This window comes from Pristiophorus japonicus, chromosome 28, assembly GCF_044704955.1.
Source record: "Pristiophorus japonicus isolate sPriJap1 chromosome 28, sPriJap1.hap1, whole genome shotgun sequence".
NCBI lineage: Eukaryota > Metazoa > Chordata > Chondrichthyes > Pristiophoridae > Pristiophorus > Pristiophorus japonicus.
This window is the reverse complement of record NC_092004.1, coordinates 12598614-12624953: the sequence shown is the minus strand read 5'-3', so window position 1 is coordinate 12624953 and position 26340 is coordinate 12598614. Positions and strand designations below refer to the sequence as shown.

At 43.8% G+C, this 26340-nt stretch overlaps 1 long non-coding RNA gene across 1 annotated transcript; it reads left to right on the top strand.

Annotated features, from left to right (window-relative positions):
- Nucleotides 1–1495: 1495 nt before the first annotated feature.
- On the top strand, nt 1496–11816 carry LOC139239595 (uncharacterized). The gene is made up of 3 exons (XR_011588682.1): nt 1496–1664; nt 4897–4985; nt 10368–11816. It is a non-coding gene; the product is annotated as an uncharacterized lncRNA (long non-coding RNA).
- The last annotated feature ends 14524 nt before the right edge of the window (nt 11817–26340 follow it).

Here is a 26340-nt window from a genome sequence, read left to right as displayed (position 1 = left end):
CAATCAGAGTTATCATCATAGGCAGTCCTTTTGAGCAGAGGGAACTGGGGGTCCTTGTGCATGAATCCCAAAAAGTTAGTTTTCAGGTGCAGCAGTTAATCAGGAAGGCGAATGGAATGTTGGCCTTCATTGCGAGAAGGATGGAGTACAAAAGCAGAGAGGTCCTTCTGCAACTGTATAGGGTATTGGTGAGGCTGCACCTGGAGTACTGCGTGAAGCTTTGATCACCTTACGTAAGGAAGCATAAACTAGCTTTGGAGGGGGTACAGAGTCGATTCACTCGGCTGATTCCGGAGATGAGGGGGTTACCTTATGATAATAGATTGAGTAGACTGGGTCTTTACTCGTTGGAGTTCAGAAGGATGAGGGGTGATCTTAGAGAAACATTTAAAATAATGAAAGTGATAGACAAGATAGAGGCAGAGAGGTTGTTTCCACTGGTCGGGGAGACTAGTACCAGAGGGCACAGCCTCAAAATACGGGGGAGCCAATTTAAAACCGAGTTGAGAAGGAATTTGTTCTCCCAGAGGGATGTGAATCTGTGGAATTCTCTGCCCAAGAAAGTAGTTGAGGCTAGCTCATTGAATGTATTCAAGTCACAGATCGATAGATTTTTAACCAATAAGGGAATTAAGGGTTATGGTTAGCGGGCGGGTAAGTGGAGCTGAATCCACGGCCAGATCAGCCATGATCTTTTTGAATGGCGGAGCAGGATCGAGGGGCTAGATGGCCTACTCATGCTCCTAATTCTTATGTTCTTATTCTTATGTACTTATGTTCTTATGACTTGCTTCCACGCCAAAAAAGAATGAGTACACAGGTGTTTCAATGAAGGAACTAATATTCCAGATCCCAAACTATATCTTGGAGGATGCAGGATGCCTGTGCTTGGACTTTTTTTTAACGTGTGGTAGCTGTTGCACAAAGCCACCACATCGGCTTGACAGAGCTAGGTCTTGGTCCAGTGGCAAGGATTACACAAGACTACTGGAGACCAGCTCTGCTGCACGGACCGAGTGCTCTCGCCTCGTTTGCGCCGCCGATTCACAAGACTTTCCTGGGCCGCAGTCACTTCCTTCTGCAAACTCTTGCCGCTCCTTAGCACCTCCTGCCGTGCCTGCCCGCACTGCAATCAGCGACCTGACTTGGCAGCCGTCGCTCTCCTGCAGTGGTATGCCGCCGCACGCTGCTCCCTCTGATGACCCCAGCCTGCTGATGGTCCTGCAGGCCGGGACCGCGCCGATTTCCGGACCTGGCCACCGCACGCTGTAATCTCTACTGCAGCCTTTCAGTCACAGTAAGTCCTCCTCGCGTCACTAAGTCGACTTTCAATGGCGCTGCGTTTACCCAGCATTCGCCGCGGCGCAGAATGTGCTGCACCCAGACTACAGGTGCCCAGTGCGCATGCGCGGAAACAGGCTGTGTTTGGTGCATGCGTGGTGCGTGCAATGGCGCAGAGCACGCGGTGAAGATCTGCTGCACAAAAGAGGCCGTTTCCAGCGGGGCGTAGGGCAGTAATGAACCAGCTGGTAGCCGGGGAGTCTTCATAAACAACTGGTGCCCGCCGGAAGCCCGGAATAATAACCTGAATATCGGCGACTGCAGCTTCCGGGCTTCCTCCCTGTCAAAGGCCCAGGGTACGGCGGACATCTTTGTACAGAAAAGTAGGTGCAGTGTTTCGCCATTTTGCTTCAGTGAGCAGCAGAGCGCGTGCGCGGCCACCTTGGTGCAGGGGAGACGTGAGGTGCGTCTGTGTCTGTTTCCAACCGGTCCTCCTTGGTAAAGCAATAACTTCGTTATTTTATTCTCACGCTGGCCACCTCGGATTTCTCATTATCTCTCCTGAAGACGCTGCTCAGTGCTAAGCTTACAGTTTACGTCACAGACAATTGTAACAGGAAAGACCCAGAGCTGTTCTCTTTTTTGGTTAGATTCCCCATGTACAGTCCCAGGGTTGGAATCCCTGTGTACAGTCCCAGAGTTATTATCTCATAAGAACATAAGAAAGCGGAGCAGGACTAGGCCATTTGGCCCCTGGAACCTGCTCCGCCATTCAATAATATCATGACTGATCTGATCATGCACTCAGCTGCACTTCCCCGCCCGCTCCCCATAACCCTTCATTCCCTTGTCGCTCAAAAATCTGTCGACGTCTGCCTTAAATATATTCAATGACTCAGCCTCCACAGGTCTCTGGGGCAGAGAATTCCATAGATTGAGAACACACTGAGTGAAGAAATCTCTCCTCATCTCAGTTCTAAATAGGTGATACCCTTCTACTAAGATCATGCCCCCTAGTTCTAGTGTCCCCCGCCATTGGAAACATCCTCTCTGCATCCACATTGTCGAGCCGCCTCATTACATTATGTGTTTCGATAAGATCACCACTCATTCTTCTGACCTCCAATGTGTATCGGCCTAACCTACTCAACCTTCCTCATAAGACAACCACCTTATCTCCGGAATCAACCTCTGAACAGCGTCCAGTGCAATGTATATGCTTTCTTTAATAGTGAGACCAAAATTACACACAATACTCCAGGTGTTGGCTCAGCAATACCCTGTAAAGTTGCAGCTTACATTTCTGGTTTTATATTTCCTGATTACTTGCAGTACCTGCATACTAAATTTTTGAGTTTCATGCACAAGGACCCCAGGTTTCTCGATACTGTGGCACTTTGCAATTGTTCTCCATTTAAATTATAATTTGCTTTTCTATTATTTCTGCCAAAACGCATAACCTCACATTTTCCAACATTATACTCCATCTGCCAAGTTTTTACCCACACATTTAGCCTGTCTATATCCCTTTGCAGATTTTATGTGTCCTCACAATTTTCTCTCCCATTCGTCTTTGTATCATCAGCAAATTTGGCTACATTAAACTCGGTCCCTTCATCCAAGTCATTAAAATAGATTGTAAATAGTTGAGGACACAGCACTGATCCCTGTGGCATCACACTAGTCATAATTTGCCAACTGGAAAATGACGCATTTATCCCGACTCTATTTTCAGTTCGTTAACCAATCCTCAATCCATGAAAATATAGTACCACCAACCCCATGAGCTTTTATCTTTTGCAGTTAACCTCTTATGTGGCACCTTATCGAATGGATTCTGGAAATCCAAATGCACCACATCCACTGGTTCCCCCTTATCCATCCTGCTTTTTACATCGTAAAAAACTCCAGTAAATTTGTCCTACCTGATTTCCCTTTCATAAAGTCATGCTGACTTTGTTTGATTGAATCATGCTTTTCCAAATGTCCAGCTACTGCTTCCTTAATAATGGACTCCAGCATTTTCGCAACGACAGGTAGTAGGCTAACTGGTCTACAGTTTCCTGCTTGTTGTCTGCGGCCTTTTTTTCAATAGAACCATTACATTTGCAGTTTTACAATCTGCTGGGACTGCCCCAGAATCCAGGGAATTTTAGTAAATTACAACTAATGCATTCACTATCTCTACAGTCACTTCTCTTAAGATCCTAGGTTGTAAGCCATCAGGTCCAGGCGACTTGTCTGCCTTTAGTCCTATTATGTTACCGAGTACTACTTCATTAGGGATATTGAGTGTACTAAGTTCCTCCCTCCCTCTAGCCCCTTGATTATCCAGTTCGATATTACTCTCAGTGACCGAGTGTTTTACTCTAATTAAACTGATCTCCGAATGTTTCTGTCAGATATTAACTTCTGCACCGTCCCAGCAAGCATTCCCACTCCCTCATCCCTCCAATGTTTCTGCAGGAAGGCTTTGTGAAGCCGGGCTCATGGAGAGCAACACCCTGCACGGAATGATTCCAAATTGAGCAGCTCCAGGGTACACGACTCCCAGATTTAAACATTCTCTATCCTTTCCCCCCAGGCCCAGTTTCTTTGCTCCGATTCTGATAAAAGTGAATCTGGAAAAGTGAATTTTGATTTTTACTGTCTCAATTATCGCAGAGAGCTGCGCATGCGCAGTTCAGCCCTGCACCTTGTGTCAATTCCCAGTGACCAGAAGAGCGCATACGCCCTCCCCTCCGCCAGCCCTGTCTGTGATCGCCATTCACTCAGTGAGCGGAAGAAGATGGTTCAAAACAGCCAGGAAAGGAGACACCATGGCCCCGGGGTGAGGCAATGAACAGCAGCCTCCTTAAAGCAGCACAACACTTTGGGAGCATGTCCTCTGATGGGCTCAGAGATCAGCATTGAGTCCCGGGGGAGTTCAGGGGGAGTCGGGGGCTGTGTGTAAGAGGCAGAGTCGGAGCAAGAACCAGTCTCAGTGCATGGTGTGAGTGGGGGAAGGGAGAGGCCATTCTCGGGCTGTGTGTGGACAGTGTGTGCCCAGGGTAAGGGAGACAGAATGGGCAGAATCTGCTATTTACAATCATTGCTGCTTTCTCTCTCCAAACCAGTAGTGAACGTTCCTGGTTTAGTTCCGTTGGGAGCTGTGTGCAAGAGGCAGAGTGGAGCAGGAACAAGTTCTGGAACATGGAGTGAGTGGAGGAAGGGAGAGGTCATTCTCGGGCTATGTGTGGACAATGTAATGTAACAGAGAAAGTAAACCACCTCGTGCTTTCAAATCATTGCTGTTTTCTTTCCCCAAATGAGCAGTGAATTTTCCTGATTCAGTTCCAATCTTACCGTTTCTGTTGTTCTTGGGCAGTGAGCAGTGGAAACACAACCTGACAGAGAGGATGTGGGGAGTTTCACAAAGTGCATGTATTGCAGGCACCAGGAGAGGAGTGTGGGAGAAGATATTTTAATGACGGTTTATATTGTTTCGGTGAGCTGAGTTCTCCAGAACCGTGTTGCTGGTGATCGAGAGTTACATTGTCAATCCCTCAGATACATCATAATCTCCCCCGCATCCATATCTTTGAACTAATAATGTTGTCGTATTAATATTCTCAGAGCAAAATTCTTCAACCAGCCAGAACCAATGTGGCCTTTCCTCCACCCGGAACACAAGGAACAGTGCAGTCAGCTCCTTCTCACACACAGTAAGTAGATTATCACTTACAGAGCGCAGAGACACAGAACTGGCCTCAATCCTATTGTCACAGGCAGCAGATGCTGTCAGTCCCACAGTGATCCCAAGTGGCAGAGTTACATTGTGAATCTTACAGCCACATGGAGCCGTAGAATCAGATGCTGTTTCACCATTGACAAGTACATTAAACACCCACACTCACTTGCAAGAAACTGGCAGGTAGAGCATAAGACACACAATCACCGATCGGAAAATATGTCAAACAGAAAGTATAAACCACACTCGCATATCAGAAGCTGATGGGTACAGAGCAAAAGTCATATTCATATTTCAGAATCTGACAGATTCAGTATTTAAACCCCCGAACATACCAGAAGATGACAGGTGCAGAATAAACCCCACATTCCCATACCACAGACTGGCAGATACAGTATACAACACACACCCACATATATGAAAGTGACAGTAAAAGAATAAAATCCCCACTTACATACCAGAGAATGACAGGTGAAGTGCAAATCCCATGTGCACATGTCGGAAAACTGAAAGGCTGTAGAGTAAAATTGTTACTTGCATCGCAGGAACTGATCGGGGCAAAGTAATACCCACACACACACATCAGAAAAATGACAGGTAGAAGGGAAAATCTTCACTCACATATCAGAGAAATACAGGTAAATAGTAAAATTGCTACTCACGTTCACATACCAGAGACTAGCAGATACAGAGTAAATTCCACACTCACATAGCAGGAACTGACAGGTACAGTCGAAAACATACAATCAAATAGCAGGAACAATAGGTACAGATTAAAAATGACTAACTTAGCAGAAATTGAGAAGCACAGATTAAACCCCAGACTCATGTACCAAAACATGACAGTAACTGAAAAATACACACTTGGATATCAGAGACTGAGAGATACAGTAAAAACACACACTCATGTATCAGAGGCTGAGATGTTAAAATTGATATTCCCATTACATAAATTGACATACAATGAAATGCCCATGTCACAGGTACAGGGTAAATATCTCTCTTCCATACCAGTAACTGACAGGTACAAAGGAAAGCCCACTCTCAATAAAGCAGAAACTGGCAATTATAGAGTCAGGCCCACACTCACATATCAGAACTTGACAGGTACAGAATAAAACCCAGGCTCCCATAACAGAAATGGAGATACAGAGAAAGGCCCACACTCACATACCAGGGACAGATAGATACAGAGTAAAACTCAGACTCATTTACCAGAGACCGACAGATTCAGCATAAACACTCACCTCCATAAAACAAGTTGACAGTTCGAAATTGAAACAACTACTCAATCAGGAATTGGTGGTACAAAGTAAAACAATACTAACATACTGGAGAATGATTGGTATGGATTAGAGCTCACATTCACAGAACAGAGATGGACAGATACAGCACAAAACACACACTCACAAACCAGGAATGGAAAGATACAGAATGAAACCCACAGGCAATTTCCAAAAATTGACAGCTACAGGATAAAACCCACGTTCTTGTCTCAGAAACTGACATACAGAGTAAAATTCTCATTCACATACCAGAGATGGGCAGATAGAGAGTCAAATCCACCATACCAGACACGCACAATATTCATTCTATATTTACAAGTTCGTAGATCAGAGAGTGAAAGTGTCAGCATCTATCCTATAATTACCAGTAAGTCCCACACAGACACCACACCGCAGATTGAAAGTGGCAGTTTCCATCTTACCCTCATGTGTCAATCGGAATTTTTGACATATTATCAGAGAATGAAAGAGGCAGTATCAATCCAACACTCACGAGGCACATATTGTCATAAAATGAGTGAGGCGGTCTATCCAATATTCACCCGTCATACAGTGTCAGAGATTGAGAGACGCAGTATCTATCCAACACTCACCTGTCACATAGTATCAGAGAATGAGAGAGGCAATATCTATCCAACACTCACCTGTTACAAAATATCAGAGAATGAGATAGGCAGTATCTATCCAACACTCAACTGTCACATATTGTCAGAGAATGACAGAGGCAGTATCTATCCAACACTCACCTGCCATCAGAATCTGTCACATAGAATGAGAGAGGCAGTATCTATCCAACACTCAGCTGTCACATTGTGTCAGAGAATGAGAGAGGCAGTATCTATCCACCATTCACCTGTCACGTAGTGTCAGAGAATGACAGAGACATTATCTATCCAACAGTCACCTGTCACATAGTATCAGAGAATGACAGAGGCAGTATCTATTCAACACTCACCTGTCATTAGAATCTGTCACATAGAATGAGGGAAAAACAGGAGCAGTATTTATTTAAAAAAACTCACCTGGCAATCCAACTCTGCCTCACTGTACCAGTGATTGAGAGATGCAATATCTATCCTATGTTAACCAATATATGCCATACTGATAGCAATATCAGAGAATGAGAGGTACAGTGTCTATCCCATATTAAGCAGTCAATCTGACAATGACACACAGTACCAGAGAGTGACAGTGGCAGTTTCTTTCCTATATTCTCCCTTAATCCCACACTGACGCACATTATCAGAGAATAAAATATAGTTCATTTTTGGAATAATAATATATCTACAGTTTGGTCACACTGTATTAGAGAGTGGGAGTTAATTTATTTACAGATTGTATTCCACTGGCAATCAAACACTGCCACACAGTAACAGAGAGTGATAGGTACACTATCTATCCCATAGTCAACAACAATTCGTAACTGATATATCTGACCAGATAGTGAGTGGCAGTGTCTTTCCTAAACACCCCTGTCAATCCTACACTGACACACAGTATCAGAGAGTGAGTGACAGTGTCTGTCCTATACACATCTGTCAATCACACACTGAAACGCAGTACCAGAGAGCGAGTGACAGTGTCTGTCACATACATACCTGTCAATCAAACACTGACATTCAGTAACAGAGAGCGAGTGACAGTGTCTGTCCTATACACACCTATCAATCACAAACTGGCACACAGTACCAGAGAGTGAGTGGCAGTGTCTATCCTATATACACCTGTCAATCACACACTGACACACAGTACCAGAGAGTGAGTGGCAGTGTCTGTGTTACACACACCTGTCAATCACACACTGACACACAGTACCAGAGCATGAGTGGCAGTGTCTGTCCTATATACACCTGACAATCACACACTGACATACAGTACCCGAGAGTGAGTGACAGTGTCTGTCCTATACACACCTGTCAATCCCACACTGACACACAGTACCAGAGAGTGAGTGACAGTGTATGTCCTATACACACCTGTCAATCCTACACTGACACACATTACCAGAGATTGAGTGGCAGTGTCAGTCCTATACACACCTGTCAATCACACACTGACACACAGTACCAGAGTGAGTGGCAATGTCTGTCCTATACACACCTGTCAATCACACACTGACACACAGTACCAGAGAGTGAGTGACAGTGTCTGTCCTATACACACCTGCCAATCCAACACTGACACACAGTGCCAGAGAGTGAGTGACAGTATCGGTCCTTTACACACCTGTCAATCCCACACTGAATCACAGTACCAGAGAGTGACTCACAAGGTGTTGAGTCTATCCTACCCATGCAATTTAAAACTGCCCCATTGTACAAATGTGTGACAGAAACAATATCAATCCCTTTTCAGCCGACCAATGAGTTTTGGCCATGGTATTGTGGGTAATGTATTGAGCTGGATAGAGAACTGGTTGGCAGATAGGAAGCAGAGAGTCGGGATTAATGGGTCCTGTTCAGAACGGCAGGCAGTGACGAGTGGAGTTGCCAGGGATCAGTGCTGGGACCCTAGCTATTTGTAATATGCATCAATGATTTAGATGATGGAATTGAATGTAATTTCTCCAAGGTTGCAGATGACACGAAGCTGGGTGGCGGTGAGAGCTATGAGGAGGATGCTACGAGGCTGCAGGGTGACTTGGACAGGTTACGTGAGTGGGCAACTACATGGCAGATGCAGTATAATGTGGATAAATGTGAGGTTATCCACTTTGGTGGCAAAAACATTAAGGCAGTATATTATTTGAATGGCGGAAGATGAGGAAAATGGGAGTTGAAACGTGACCTGGGTGCCATGGTACATCAATCATTGAAGGTTGGCATGCAGGTGCAGCAGGTGGTGAAGAAGGCAAATAGCATATTGGCCTTCATAGCTAGGCAATATGAGTTAGGAGCAGAGAGGTCTTGCTGCAGCTGGTCAGGGCCTTGGTGAGGCCTCACCTGCAATATTGTGTGCAGTTTTCGTCTCCTAATCTGAGCAAGGACATTCTTGCTGTTGAGGGAGTGCAACGAAGGTTCACCAAACTGATGCCCGGGATGGCAGGACTGACATATGAGGAGAGACTGGATTGACAGGGCCTGTATTCACTGGATTTTAGAAGAATGAGAGGCTATCTCATAGAAACATAACAAAATTTGACGCAACGTAACAGGTTAGATGCAGGAAGAATGTTCGTGATATTGGGGAAATCCAGAACCAGGGGAACAGTCTAAGCATGAGGGGTAAGCCATTTAGGACCGAGATGAGGAGAAACTTCTTTACTCCGAGTTGTTAACCTGTGGAATTCTCTTCTACAGAGAGTTGTTGATGCCAGTCCATTGGATATATTCAAGAGAGAGTTGGATATTGCACTTATGGCTAAAGTGATCATGGAGAGAAAGCAGGAAAGGGGTACTGAGGTGATTGGTCAGCCATGATCTTATTGAATAGTGGTGCAGCCTTGATGGGCCGAATGGCATACTCCTGCAGCTGTTTTCTATGTTTCTATGAACCCAGCCAGAGTCAGCACCTTTAGGGGAGGAGAACCAGTGAATGTAGAACTGAACCCAGCCAGAGTCAGTACCTTCAGTGGAGGGGAACGAGTGAGTGTAGAACTGAACCCAGCCAGAGTCAGACCTTCAGGGGAGGAGAGGAAGGGGAACCAGTGAGTGCAGAACTGAACCCAGCAAGAGTCAGCACCTTCAGGGGAGGGGAACTAGTCAGTGCAGAACTGAACGCAGCCAGAGCCAGCACCTTCAGGGGAGGGGAACCAGTGAGTGTAGAACTGAACCCAGCCAGAGTCAGCACCTTCAGCGGGAGGAGGAGAGGGGGAGAGGGAGGAGAACCAGTGACTGTAGAACTGAACCATGCCAGAGTTGGTGATGATAATTGGGAGCGGAGGACAAGCTGCCTTCAGACGTGCGATGAGTTTTAATTTCAGGACAGTGACGGGGAAGAGTGTATGGGGCAGGAATTTACTGCTGTGGGATGAACAAGAGAGGAAAGAATGTTCCATAGGATCTAGAATTTTTTGTTCTGAATTTGTGTCCTGTACTTGCAGTAATAATTTTAGTAAACTCCTTCTCCAGGGTATTCAATGGGCATGATTTGCAGACGGGAAACTCAATCTAACCATCACGTCAAGATCTGATAGCATCACTCGACTCCTCAGGACCTGAATATCATCGGCGTTTGAATGTGGAAGGAAAAACGTTTGTCTGTTCTGTCTGTCGGAACACATTTCAAACATCAATGTGACTGGAAAAGCACTGAGACACACACACCAGAGTAAGAGTTTTCCAGTGCACTGACTGTGGAAAGAGTTTCAACCAGTTACACGGCCTGAATAAATATTGCAGCATTGACAGTGGGGAGAAACCGTACACGTGTTTTGTGTGTGGACCAGGCTTAAACTGATCGCCCAACCTGGAGAGACACAAGGTCACCCGCACTACGGAGAAACCGTGGGAATGTGGAGACTGTGGGAAGGGATTCAATTTCCCATCTGATCTGGAAGTTCATTGGCGCAGTCACACTGGGGAGAGATCATTCATCTGCTCTGACTGTGGGACGAGATTCACTACATCATCGATCCTGCTGAGACACCAGCGAGTTCACACTGGGGAGAGGCCGTTCACCTGCTCCGAATGTGGGAAGGGATTCATGCAGTCATCCAACCTGCTGAGACACCAGCGAGTTCACAAGTGACTGCAGGGTTTAGATTCTGCTGCTGTCCCAGACTGAATATTCTTCATTCTGACAGTTGGGCTTTCTTTCTGTTGATACTGATTGCCACGATAACTTGGGTGGAGTTTAATATTCAGGATATTTGACAAATTAATCAATGGGAAAATAGTCAGATAAAAATATGTTGATTATGATTGCATCTATACTTCACACTTTAAAACACATAAGAAATTGGAGCAGGAGTAGGCCTTTGACCACTCCAGCCATTTAATAAGATCATGGCTGATCTGATCTTGGGCATCGCTCCACTTCCCTGCCCGCTCCCCATAACCATTCACACCATTATCGCGCAAAAATCTGTCTATCTTCACCTTAAATATATTCAATGACCCAGCCTCCACAGCTCTCTGGAGTAGAGAATCCAAAGATGTACGATACTTCGAGAGATGGAAATTCTCCTCATCGCAGTTCTAAATCGGCTGCCCCTTTTTCTTAAACTATGCCCCTAGTTCTAGATTCCCCCACAAGTGGAAACATCCTCTCTGCATCTACCTTGTCAAACCCCCTCAGTATCATATATTTCAATAAGATCATCTCTTATTCTTCTAAACGCCAAGGAGTATAGGGCCCAACCTGCTTAACCTATCTTCATAAGTCAACCCTTTCATCTCAGAAATTAAACTAGTGAAGATTCTCTGAACTGTCTCCAATGCAAGTATATCCCGCCTTAAATAAGGAGATCCAAATTGTACGCAGTGCTCCAGGTGTGGTCTCACCAATACTCTGCACAATCGGAGCAGGACTTCCCTGCTGTTATACTCCATTCTCTTTGCAATAAAAGCCAACATTTCTTTGCCTTCATAATTATTTGCGTATCTGCATACTAACTTTTTTGTTTCATGCACAAGGACCCCCAGGTCCCTCTGTACTGCAGCATTTTGTAATACTTTTCCATTTAAATAATACATTGTATTTTAATTTTTTCTGCCCAAGTGGATAATCTCACACTTTCCCAGATTATACACCATTTGTTTAGCCTATCTACATAACGTTGCAGATTATTTCTGTCCTCCACACAATGTGCTTTCCCACCCATCTTTGTATCATCAGCAAACTTGGAAAAATTACACTCGTTCCCTTCATCCAAGTCATTAATATATATTGTAAATAGTTGAGGTCCCAGCAGTAATCCCGGTGACACCCTACTGGTTGCCATTTGACAACCGGAAACTGACCCATTTATCCCGACTCTCTGTCTTCTGTTAGTTAGCCCACCCTCCATTGATGACAACATATTACCCCCAACACCGTGAACTTTTATCTTGTGCAGTAACCTGTTATGAGGCACCTTATTGAGTGCCTTCTGGAAATCCAAATATACCACATCTGATAGTGTTAGTGTTTTGTCAGAAGAATCACTCAACACTCAGAGTCGGTTCCAACACCAATGCAGCCTTTATTACAACGGTGGGGAGAGATCATCTAGTTAACTCCAGGCATTCCACTCTCCACCGAACAAAGGGTTTCATGGATTTTTTATATGTTTTACAACAGTTTACTACAGTTACATCAGCGCCATTTCTGCTGGATACTATCCAATCATATAGATTATAAATTCAATTAGACCAATAGATAGAGTTCGTTTCTAAACATAAAGTGGCTCATGTGTTGCTAAGAGATGTGTTGCTAAGAGATGTGTTGCTAAGGGGTGTGTTCTAGGAACGACTCATGTAACATGTTCCAGGCACTCCTTATTTTTCTGTCCTTGGGTGCTGTCTTTGGTAGCCTTCTTATCTTAATCCTGTTACAGAGTCGTATTGTTCTTCCTTCCAGCAGAACATTTAGTCCCGAGGCTTGGCTGATTAGCTTGTTAGTCCTGTGTGTGGGAAACAATAATTATCAGTTTCCAAGAATGCGGTCTAATTCAGCTAACAGAAATCCCTTGAGGCCTCACAGATAGCCATTTTATGGTATTAGAGTTACATATTTAGTTCTAACCTTATACTACAGGTGTAGTTCTAACCTTATGCTACAGGGTCCGTTGCTCTAGGTTTTGATATATTCAGCAGGTGCCTAATGCCTACAACAATTTCCTCCTTTCGGTAAAGGGGCAAGTCATAGTCCCCCTTTAACCGACAGCCCTACACTTGTTAGTTTTTGTGCACGGCCCGGTACTTCCTGCCTCAACGTGCTGGCTAGTCACGTGGTTTCAGGAGTCCCGGACGCTTAGATCAAATTGACAAAGGTCTTATCCTCCTTCCCCTTTACTAGATAGGCCTGTTTAGTATTTGGGGACCGGTCATGGGTCCCTCTTCGTTGTTCATGGTGCCTGCATGCCTGGCAGGCCATTATGCCCCATGTTATTGCTAAGATCAATTGTATATCGACAAGTATGTGTGAAATTATTCAAATCCAAGGATGGATGTTCACATGTATTCCCCAGTCCCAGACCTTTCTCCATCAACTCTGACATTGTAAGTCTATTTCGATATCTTCTTCCAGTACTTTGATTTTAGTTTGCAATGGTGGTAGAGCTTTAGGGATTGACTTACCCTGAGCCTTAATTCTCGTAATACTTCGGTTAGATGTGGGATAGGGACCTGATCTGGCTCTTCGTAATCCAGCAAATGATCATGGAGCTGATTGGTTACATTAATAACTTCGGGCTTCTGGCGCCTAACCTGGGTGATATGCGCTTGCCCAATCGTGACAGGTCGTAGTAGCGTATAACAAATGTTTGACTGTGGTATAGGGCACTGCAGGTCATTATACTGGTATGAAAGCTCTGTGGTAGAGATGCAGTATCTTCCATTCCCTCCGTAGCCTGCTCTCGCGAAGTGCCTGTGTGCGGGCACTATTTCTAGTACGCACCCGTCGGTTTGGTTAAACCAGCACTCGCCTAGCTCAACTCGGCCTACTGGGTGAGGGCATACTGTGATCTCCCACCCTTGCTTGCATTCCATTCCGGAAATCCCAGTAAGTATGTCGTTTCGACGAACGGCGGAGGTGGTGGTCAGATAGTATCGGATGGAGAATTTTTTCTGTATTACTCCGATATGCTCCAGATTGCTGCAAGGGGAACGGCCCTGAGTCTGGCGTGGCTATAGGGATCATCAGGACTATCCCTATCCCAGTAGTCCGACCCATCTGGCAATCTGGAATTGCTGGGTATACTCGGGTAAGTCCCTTCAGAGTACAATTAACCAGTGTCCCCCTCGAGTTAGCCAACTGAGCTAAATGTGAACTGACTATCCAATCGGGTACTTCCCCGCGTTGGATCTGGTCGAGATTGTGGCGGATCTGCCACACCATCCACAGACCATAAGCGTGACAGATTTGCCCATCTTTGCTTTCCTGTATCTTATTTTTCTCTATCAATGAGGTCGTTGATAGTTTTGGCGTGAGCTTCCAGGACTGAGATGCCATCTAACTGGATTTCGGCACGCTCCATTCCTAGGTTGGCTTGGTCTTCCTGATTTTGCTCCACCTTTTCATTTAACCCTTGTATGTCTATCGAGTTTACTACGGAGGTCCCTGTATTGAAAACGGTGGCAAAAAAATTAACTAATTCCCCCTTTATCCTGGGGGCTGACCTCTCTCCTCGGAATCTACTGGCACCCATTGCATCGGCAGCCTGCTGCATTACAACTTTACTTAATACAGTGTACATTTTCCTTGACTGTTCCGTACAGTATTCCGTCATCTGCATGCCTGAAATATTGATCAGGACAGGCACAATTTCATGTTTAACATTATCATACAATAATTCCACTGCGTTGTACATTACAATACCATTTTCTGGTCCCTTAGTAGTTATGGGACAAGGCATTTCCTCGGGCAATGTAGTGGTCCTTATGGGGTGAGGTGTCGAAGGGGGTGAGAAGCATACATACAATGATATTGCAGCCGCCCCTACCTTCTCGTAGTACCAACACAGCCCCACTCACTTTTTACAGATGACTGATTGCTGGGACTGTCCCGGAGCCATGCAAATTATGCCGAAAGTATATTCATCGGGCCCTTTGACATCCCTCCGTTTAATGCAGCTACACCTTATACCCATGGAGCATTGTATAAATACCCGGTTCTTGTTAGGATTTACTTGTAACCATGCATTAAAATAAGTCCTGTCCTTGCTCCAGTCCTTGGCTGCTGGGATGCACATTCCATCCGTTAAATTTAACAGGACTCCATAGTTCATATAGTTGTTTATTTGCTGAGTGCGCTGCAATCCGTTGGTATCATCCAATGTTTGCGTGAGTCTTGAGGTTACCAGTATCATGAGTCCCCATAGTCGAAGTCACCACTGCGGTCCCATCTTGGTGAGTGTTTTATCTGAAAATTTTAAACAGACAGCCTGGTCGTCACCAGGTGTTAGGTTCTGGTCTACTAGTGTCACTGTCACTCTGTGGAATCGAAGGTAAGGATTAGGTTAACCATATTCTTTATAGTCGTACCATCTATATCACTTCATGTTCCTTTCTGGGCTGCCGTCGGTTTTGCGTTTGAGCCTGCTGTGCTTGAGTCTGCACGATGACCCATCAAAATATTATCCAAACTCCAATCAACACCAATGCCACCATTATTCCTCCAAACATCGCTCTCTGCTTTACCGTTAGGTTGGGTTTGTGGATTACACCTACCCACCGTGCGGTACATTGGCTTTATTGCCATAGGTGATGATGCTTTCGCTGCGAACTGCACTATCCGTCTGGTCCCGTTTTTTTTTTTAAACATCTCTTCCAGCCTGTTTATCTTAGCTTTTAAATCCTGACCAGCTAGTTCCATTTTATTTTTATTCTGAATATCGCACCATTTCCTCTGTCTGTCAGGTGAGTCTTCTTTATTTTATTAAGAAATCCAAATTAATAATGTCAAGTATAAAACAGCTGTCAATGGAGAGGGTTAACTCCTTTACAGTTTTGTAAGAAAGCCTGATGTCATTACGTGACTTCACGTAATCATCCGAAAAATTCTCTTTTTTTTAATTGATTTAAAACGAGACCACACATTTTTAATAGCAATTTTGTGAACTGAAATTAAATTTTTTTTTAAACTTCTCTCTCAGCACAAAATCTAAACTTCTGTGCCAGTTCCATTTTCTATAAGAATTTAAGAATTCAGTAATATTCTCTAATTCCCAGTTTTTTTTTTCTGTGCTGATTTCGCATAGCTTAGATTTTCTCCTCGTTAACTTCAAACCGCTCCTGCTTGTTTAGACTGTTCGGGACTTTTCTTGATAAACACTGTCCATGTTGGAATTTTTTTCAAACTGCATTGAAACTTTCTCATAATTTAAAATTCGAATCCATGTAGAGTGTTTTTTTACCTCTTACAATTTTTTTTCTTCTAATTAAACCAATATCTTTTTCACAGCAAACATCAACTAGTATTTTGTAAGTTATGTCTTTTTCCATCACAAACACATTTGTTAATTGAAAATCATTTGTTTTTTTTCAAAGTGCTTTCTTTATCTTTTCTTTTCTCCATAACTGGAATGGAACAAGTTTTGAGGGTTTGAGGGCTGCTTTTCGTTAACTAAAAATGCTCCAGTTTCAAAGTCGTTAAAATGTCTCTTCTGAACTGCTAAAGCTTGCTGTTTTTAACATTTTTCAAAAGTTCCTTTTACACCTTTGCAGATAGCTCGCCACTCGCCCAGGAGTTTGACCTGATCAGATTTTATTTAATAATTTTTTTTTTGAATCCACGTCAGTATTTTCTGTGCCTTATCTGAATATCTCAAAATCCCAATTCAAACTTTGTAAAATAAATTTTTATCATTGCATATTTTCTTTCGACAAGTAAATTCCTCTTTTTTTTTAACCACCGGGACCATGTATTTTTTATCTTTTTCTCAACAGACCTATCCTTTGTACATTTCCTAGCTCCGTAACTTATCATCCGAATAAATCCACACCTGCGTTTCTAACTTAAAATGTCTTAAAACTTCCCACATACAGGACAACACTACAAAGTGTTAGCTAAAATAAACAGACACTTGCATTCCTCTTCCAACCAGGCTTTCAGAAACATGACAACATAAAAATTCATTCCGCATTCACAAAATCACACAGGGACACTCAATCAACGACCAGACATTTACAACAGTCGCTCTTCTTTCCTATTAATTGTTTTGGCCGGCTCTATTTTTGGATCCATGACCTTTCAGGGAATTCGTAGTTTTATCTAAATAATTCCTCACATAACTTTTGTAGTGGACTACCAGTATTGGTTTTTCCGTTCCTTCTCCCACCATTCCCGTTGGGCTGCTGGCAGGTCATGAGGATCCCACCCTGCTCTAATAATTTTCTCCATTAGTTTATTTTGCTTTTCCGCCAGATGGCGGTTAAGGGACCCTTCTGATTCCCACTCGAGTTTATCTGCTTTATCTGGCCATTCCTGGATAGGACTAGAACCGTTAGGAATCTACTCTCAGAGCTTTGCCTTTTAACTCGCACAACTTGTAGTAGACCGTCTCTGGCCTGCTGTCAGGTCACAAGTCTGCTGTTACACAAACTTATACAATTCTTAAAACGCGTTTAAGCAATTCCCGCATTGGTCTACATATCCTTAACGACTACCTACCATCGCTCTGCCCGTTGGTCCGACTCTGTTCACGGGTTTGGATTCCGTTAGCCGCTGTACACCACTTGGTTCTACCCAGGGGTATATTTCAAATTACTCAGTTGGGTGCGGACGATGACTTTCAGTATCACGATCCAACGCTCTAATTGTGTTCCCTCCGCCTACTTGGTTCCTGGCCGTTACGTGGGACAAAACTCCTCTTAATTCAGGCTCAGGCTAGGCGTTTGAGATATTAGACCGTCTCCTCGTGTCGATCAACCAGCTTGCACCTTCCGCACCCTTTAATTAAAAATCGTTTTTTATACTCACCCGGGTTTTTCCAAGAGCATCCAGCGACTCCGGGAAATCCTGCCGAGTACGCCACTGTTAGTGCTCGTATTTTATGAGAAGAATCACTCAACACTCAGAGTCGGTTCCAACGCCAATGCGGCCTTTATTAACGCCAGCGGGGAGGAAGCCTCAAGACTGGATCCAGGCACTTCACTCCGCAGAACAAAGGGTTTCATGGATTTTTATATGTTTTACAACAGTTTACTACATTTACATCAGCACCATTTCGGCTGGATACTATCCAATCATATAGATTATAAATTCAATTAGAACAATCGATAGAGTTAGTTTCTAAACATAAAGTGGCTCATGTATTGCTAAATGTGTGTTGCCAAGAGATGTGTTGCTAAGGGGTGTGTTGCTAGGAACGACTCATGTAACATGTTCCAGGCTTCCCTTATCTTACTGTCCATGTGTGCTGTCTTTGGTAGCCTCCTTATCTTAATCCTGTTACAGAGTCGTATTGTCCTTACTTCCACGAGAACATTTAGTCCTGAGGCTTGGTTGATTAGCTTGTTAGTCCTGTGTGTGGGAAACAACAAATATCAATTTCCAGGAATGCGGTCTAATTCAGCTAACAGAAATTCCTTGAGGCCTCACGGGTAGCCATTTTATGATATTAGAGTTACATATTTAGTTCTAACCATATTATAGGTGGAGTTCGAACCTTATGCTACAGGTGCCGTTGCCCTAGGTTTTGATATATTCAGCAGGTGCCTAATGTCTACAACAACATCCAATGGTTCCTCTTTATGCACCTTGCACATTGCATCCTCAAAGAACTCCAGCAAATTTGTCAAACATGATTTCCCATTCTTTAAAAAATGATGAATCTGCTTACCTGTATTATGCTTTTCCAAATGTCCTTCTACTGCTTCCTTAATAATGGACTCGAGCTTTTTCCCAAATAAGAAATTAGGCTATTTTCTGTCTCCGTCCTTTTTTAAATAGGGGTGTTACATTTGTGGTTTTCCAATCTTCTGGGACCTCCACAGAATCCAATGAATTTTAGTAGATTACAACCAATGCATCCACTATCTCTGCAGCCACTTCTTTAAAGAACCGAGGATGCATTAGGTTCAGGGGATTTGTCCACTTTTATTCCCATTATTTTATCAAATACTACTTCTTTAGCGATAGTGATTGTTTTAGATTCTCCCTCTATATAGCCTATTGATTATCTATTATTGGGATGTTTTTAGTATCCTCTACCGTGAGGCCCGATACAATATATTTGTTCAATGTCTCTGTCATTTTCCTGTACCCCATTATTAGTTCCCCAGTCTCATCCTCAAAGGGACCAATATTTACTTTAGCCACTCCTTTCCATTTTTTTCTTGGTATCAGTCATACAATAATGAGCTGGATTTTTAGCAGGCTGGTAGTGCGTAGGCATCAAGCTGTTATAGATGGTTTTGAAGTGGATTGGATACCGGTCAGCAGTGAGGTCCCACAGGCGTCGGTGTTGACCGTGCTGGCAGTGCCTAGGCATCAAGCTGTTATAGATGGTTTTGGAGTGGTTTGGATACCGGTCAGCAGTGAGGTCCCGCAGGAGTTGGTGTTGAGCGGGCTGGCAGTGCGTAGGCAGCAAGCTGTTTCAGATGGTTTTGGATTGGTTTGGAAAACGGTCAGCAGTGCGGTCCCGCAGATGTTGGTGTTTGGTCCGTTGCTCTTTACTATTTTTATTAATGATTTGGATGTAGGTGATGGCACAATCTGCAAATTTGCAAAGGATACTGAGCTTTGCGCTTCAGGCAGATCTTACTGTTTTGGGAGATTGGTCTCATTGCTGGCAAATTGTGTGCAACCTAGATAAGTGCACATGGGCAGGGTAAGTGCTCAACAGGCATTCATGCATCAGGGATAAGCACTAAAGAAGGTGGAGACAGAGAGAGATTTGGTAATTCTAGCACATACATCTTTGAAGGTACGCAGTCTGTGGGCCGCTCAGCCATCGGAGCAGGTTCAGGAGCGGAAGGAGCAGTGTGGAGGCCTGACCCAGCAGTCTGAGTGCTCCACGACCTGTGAGCACCATCGGTGCTACAAAATGGCTTTCTCTGATCTAAATGGAGGATCTCACACTTTCCGACTTGAACTCCATCTGGCACAGTTTTTCCGCTATTTTCTTGCAGCCAAACGACAGATATGGAAGACGAGGAAGTAAAAGCACCATCCCTCGGTGATCTCGATCCACCACCCTATCAGTTAGCAGTCGGTTAATAAATGAAAACGCTGCACGATTGCACCATAGAGATGTGCGTAATAATTGGCAACAACATATGAGGTTATCGAGCCAAAGCTTCAGATCACATTGAGCAAGCGTGCAACTGTCCATCGTCTGTTACGTTATCCCAATTAAAGAACATTATGGGAACATGCAAATGATTGGTGAAAGAAAATACGTAAAATAAATTGAACAGAAAACCTGCGATCAGCTATTAGAACGGTTCATCAACCAATTATTTGTTACGTGGGCTCTCACAACTTTTGGAATCTTGCCATGAATTCTTCTGCTATATTATTCTTCAATGATGGGATCAGATATACACGTGCTTGTTTCACTGGATGCCCGGGGAAACACTCACTCTAAAGCCCAGGGTAATGATGGGACAGTGCTCTTTCTGCTCTATATGGGGGTCAGCAGCACACAGAATGACAACAACAAACCAGAGGCCTGTAATGGAGCCTCGACCCATCCTGCTCTGTGTGGGTCTCAGTACCACACTGGTTGATCGAGTAACATACCACAGGTGGGGATGGAATCTGCGCTTTCCCTGCTCTGTGTGGGGCTCAGTACCACACTGGGTGATAGAATAACATACCACAGGTGGGGACGTAGTCTGGGCTTTTCCTGCTTTGTGTGGGTCTCAGTTCCACAATTGGTGAGATCGAGTTACATACCACAGGTGGGGATGGACTCTGGGATTTACCTGCTCTGTGTGGGTCTCAGTACCACACTCGGTGATCGAGTAACAAACCACAGGTGGACTTGGAGCCTGGGCTTTCCCTGCTCTCTGTGGGTCTCAGTACCAAACCCTGAGATAGATTAACATACCGCAGGTGGAGTTGTAACCTGGCCTTTCCCTTATTTCTGTGAGTCACTGTACCACACTCAGTGAAAGAGTAACATAACACATGTGGGGATGGAGCCTGGGCTTTCCCTGCTCTGTGTGGGGCTCAGTACCACACTCGGTGAAAGAGTAACATCATACAGGTGGGGATGGAGCCTGGGCTTTCCCTGCTCTGTGTGGGGCTCAGTACCACACTGGTGATAGATTGACATACGAGAGGTCGGGATGGAGTCTGGGCTTTCCCTGCTCTGTGTGGGTCTCGGGGCCACATTGGGTGATAGAGTAACATACCAGAAGTGTGGCTGGAGCCTGGGCTTTCCCTGCGCGGTGTGGGTCTCAGTTCCACACTGGCTGAGATACAGTAACATATCACAGGTGGAGCTGTGGGCAACAAAGGCGATCTTTTAAATTCGCGAGTGCTTTTCTGCTGGATATGACAGCAGCTGTGAATGCTGTGAAAGAGGTCAAATGTATGCAGAACAGAAAAAGTACATTTATTGTGAAAGTTAAAAAGTTGGGAATGTACGTAAATATACGTATATATAAATATTTATATATATATATATATGTATAAATAAAGTCAGTCTTGTCTTGTCTTGTCTTGATTTGATTTGCATTTGAAAATAAGGGGGAAGGAGGTCATCATGTCGCACAGCCCATAGGCACGCTCTCGCTAAAATCGCTATGTGTCCAACTTATGTAATTTGCCTTCTTTCAGATGTGGAATAGCAAAATCCCACAGCAGATTCGTCTCCTGTCAGGCAGTCCTCGAATGCGTGTTCAATCAAATCAGTATGGCTTCAAGTTGTATGGAATGCCTTTTTTTCACGTGACATGAAATGCTCAGTACGATCGCGCAGCACTTTTTCACGCACTCACTCGCTTACACAAACACACAAACAAACTAAAATTCCTGCACCCTCCAAAGTCAGTTTTTGAAATTTGAAATTTGATTTCCGGGACAGACAGCACATCCCTTTTAAACAGACAGAGAATGAACCGGGACTGATCGCACACCATTTTAGCGAGACAGAGAATGACCCCGACCATCAGCACATTACCTGAAAAGGCATACGGAAACAGATTGAACAAAAACAGAGAATTCTGTAAAACTCAGCAGGTGGTGCAGATACTGTGGATGAAGATCCCGGTTTCACTTTCAGCCAGTTGATCATTCCGATATTTTAGGAAAAATTTAAAGTTTACAGATTTTTTCAACACAAATAGCGCCTGGAAAAAAATAGGCAGCGAGGAAGGACAAAAGTGAATGTCTGTGATACGTAGGAGGGATTGAATAATAAATGGCACAATGCGAAAAGGCAAAGTGGGTGGTAAGGGTGCAATAAAGAAACAAAGGATGGTCAAGATGAGGTGTTAGTGGGAACAGCAGAACCATTACCAGAAAATAGGAGCGGTACTTATGATCCGATACGCTGAACCTACTGTTGAGGCCAGAAGACAAGAACATGCCTGAAATATAGGGTGTGAACGATTTTAATCAGACCAGGCAGCTTGGCCACCCCGGATTGATTTCCTGTACGGTTTGATTTAGGCAGCCAAGGGACTAATTCAAAAGCCAGCTTCTCACATCTCTTCGGCACCAGAGAAACAGGACGCACTCATATTTAGGGCAGAGTATGTTTCACGTTGAAGTGGAGATTAACGCCGAATGTATGCTTATCCCAATGAAGGTGAGCTCATGCGTGCAGAAATGAAGATATACTGATCAATTATTGGCCGGAACCAAACACGGGTTTCAGTTGTCCAATGAGACACAGAGCCGAGTACATCTGAGATACTTTAATTTTACTCAGTTCGGTGAGTTTCACTTTGCTCCTGGGAAACTCCAGGATTTGGACGCTGCAGGAAAAATGGAGCGAAATCACATGTTTTAATTTGAAATATGTTCGTTTTCTCACATGTCGACCTGCTCAGAAGCTGTTGTTTGACTAAAAGTTGGCAGGGATCGTCCGGGATTTGAACGCGGGACCACTCGTATTTCTATTTTGAAAAACCCAAAGCGAGAATCAAAACCCTAGACCAACGCGCCGCCAGCATAGCTCTCAGATTCTGACGGTAGTTTACTATTCGGCCGATCGTGCAATTGCTGACTCTCAGAGACCTATCGAATGAGTCCCCCTATCCAATGTCCTGCTATTGTTTAATCTTTGATGACTATTTTATTAATTTGAGACATTACATTACCAAAGAGCTGCATCCTTGTCAGTAAAAGGTGAATTTGGCAATGAGGTGAAATGTGATTGACAAATAAACCAGAGGGATCAAATTTTTAACACAATAACGACGATGGTGAGAGCACACAGAATCAGCAGTCCATCGCCTGAACCTCTCAGCCACCTCGTCTCCTATTTACAGCAACATCAGACATCCATCCGTACTTTTTGCATCCAAACAGAAATAATGTGCAAGGAAGTCTACTACACCGCCTGTTCTGCTCGTGCAACCAGATCGACAGTGATGAAAATGTGTCATTAGCTTCTTAAAGCAAACAGCCTTTCTTTACTTCAGGTGAATGACTGTCCGAGATGGATTTTGAGGCAGAATCAAAACAAAGAACATAAAATTTCACACGGCAAGTTAGCTGACCGCGGTATGACGCCAACCTGTAATCTTCTGATAACATCGTGGTTACAATCGAAGTCAGACGCCTTAGCCATTAGACCACGCGGCCGCTGCCATCGGCACAAAATTTGTTGTTTTTTATATTGAGAGCAAATTTAGGACAAGGGTTATTTCAATGAATGGATGAAGGAAAACATGGGCATAATTCGAGTAATGAATAGATGCGCTGCGATATGGATGCGCACGGGCACAGGCAACGTCAATGTAGCTTGAAACACATCAGTTTAACAATTCGGTCATCGCAGCTGAATTCACACTCCTTTTAAAACTATATAGAATGAACCGGATTATGAGAAAATAGGTCATAAATGGGAAAATTATGAACCGGAACTGACAACCATCCCGTTTAAGCAGACACCGAATGATCCTGAACAGCAAGCACATCCCTATTACAAAGATGTAGAATGATCCTTCACTGACAGCAGTTCGCTTTTAAAAGAATAAAGTGGGATTTAGATCATTCTTGAAGGCAATTGTAATGTGCGTGACTGAGTGTGGGGCTCAGGACCAGTCGGGGCTGGGACGGTTGTTGAAGCCACATGTGATAGAGAGGCAGGAAGGAGGGAGAGAAGTAAAACCAACCCAGACAAAAATACAATTTACAATATCTATATATTTATCACAATAAGAAAATAATTAATTTTACAATTTTGTTGCAACAAATTGAATTTGATTTGATTTAAATAAATAAATAATTGTTTCTTAATCTATATATTTTTGATTGAACGAAGGCTGTGTGACTGGATGAATTCCACTGGAAATCAGGTGGTGCAGTCAGTAAATACCCAAACAATGTAAGCCCATGGTGGAAGACAAGCCACCATGGAAGATGTGGGCAACAAAGGCGATCTTTTAAAGTCTCGAGTGCCTTTCTGCTGGATCTGACAGCAGCTGCGTGTGCTGTGAAAGACGTAATATGTTATAGATCCCAGTGCAGGCAGAACAGAAAAAGTACTTTTATTGTGAAAGTTAAAATGTGGGGAATGTATGTAATATACGTATATATAAATATTTATATATATATATATGAACAAAGTTAGTCAGTCACTCAGTCATGTCTTGTCTTGTCATGATTTGATTTGTATTTGAAAATAAGGGGAAAGGAGCTCATCATGTCACACAGCACATACGCAGCCTCTCGCTAAAATTGCTATGTTTCTATTTTATGTCATTTGCCTTCTTTCAGATGTGGAATAACAAAATCCCACAGCAGATTCTTCTCCTATCAGGCAGTCCTCGAATGCGTGTTCAATCAAATCAGTATGACTTCAAGTTGCATGTAATGCCTTTTTTCTCACGCGACATGAAATGCACAGTAAGATCACGAAGCACGTTTGCACGTACTCTCTCGCTTACACAAACACACAAACAAACTAAAATTCCAGCACCCTCCAAAGACAGTTTTTGAAATTTGAAATTTGAACTCCGGGACAGACAGCACATCCCTTTAGAACAGACACAGAACGAACCGGGAATGATAGCACACCATTTTAGAGAGACAGAGAATGTCCCCGGACAGATAGCACATCACCTTAAAAGGGATACGGAACCAGAATGAACAAAAACAGAGAATTCTGTAATACTCAGCAGGTCGTGCAGATTCTGTGGATGAGGATCCCGGGTTCACGTTCAGTCAGATGATCATTCCGATATTTTAGGAAAAATATAAAGTTTACAGATTTTTTCAACTAAAATAGCGCCTGGAAAAAAATAGGCAGCGATGAAGGGCAAATGGGGATGTCTGTGATACGGATGAGTGATTGAATAATAAATAGCACAATGCGAAAGGGCAAAGTGGGTGGTAAGTGGGCAATAAAGTAACAAAGAATGGTCCAGAGGAGGTGTAAGTGGGAACAGCAGAACCATTACCAGACAATGGGAGCGGTGCTTATGATCCGATACGCTGAACCTAATGATGAGGCCAGAAGTCTATAACATCCTGAAATATAGTGTGTGAACGCCGTTTCATCAGAGCAGGCAGCTTGGCCATCCCGTATTGATTTCCTGTACGGTTTGAAATTGGCAGCCAAGGGACTAATTCAAAATCCAGCTTCTCACATCTTTTCGGCGCTAGAGAAACAGGACGCACTCATATTCAGTGCAGAGTATCTTTCACGTTGAAGTGGACATTGACGCCGATTGTATGCTTATCCCAATGGAGGTGAGCTCATGCATGCAGAAATGAGGAGAAACTGATCAATATTGGCCGGAACCAAACAGGGGATTCTTTGTCCAATGAGACACAAATACGAATACATCTGAGATACTTTAACTTTACTCAGTTCGGTGAGTTTCATTTTGCTCCTGGGAAACTCCAGGATTTGGACGCTGTGGGATCAACGAAGCGAAATCACACGTTTCAATTTGAAATATGTCCGTTTTCTCAAATGTCGACCGGCTAAGAATCGGTTCTTTGAATAAAGGTTGGCAGTGCTCGTCTGGGATTTGAACCCGGGACCTCTCGCAATTCAATTTTGAAAATCTCAAAGCAAATATGATACCCCGGGACCAACGAGCCACCGACAACGAGGAGCGTAGCTCGCAAGTTCTGACGGTAGTTTACTATTCGGCCCATCGTGCCTGTGCTGACTCGCAGAGACCATTCTAATGAGTCCCCCTATCCAAAGTCCTGCTAATGTTTAACCTTTAATGAATATATTATTAATTTGAGACATTACATTACCAAAGAGCTGCATTCTTGTCAGTAAATGTGAATTTGGCAATGAGGTTAAATGTGATTGACAAA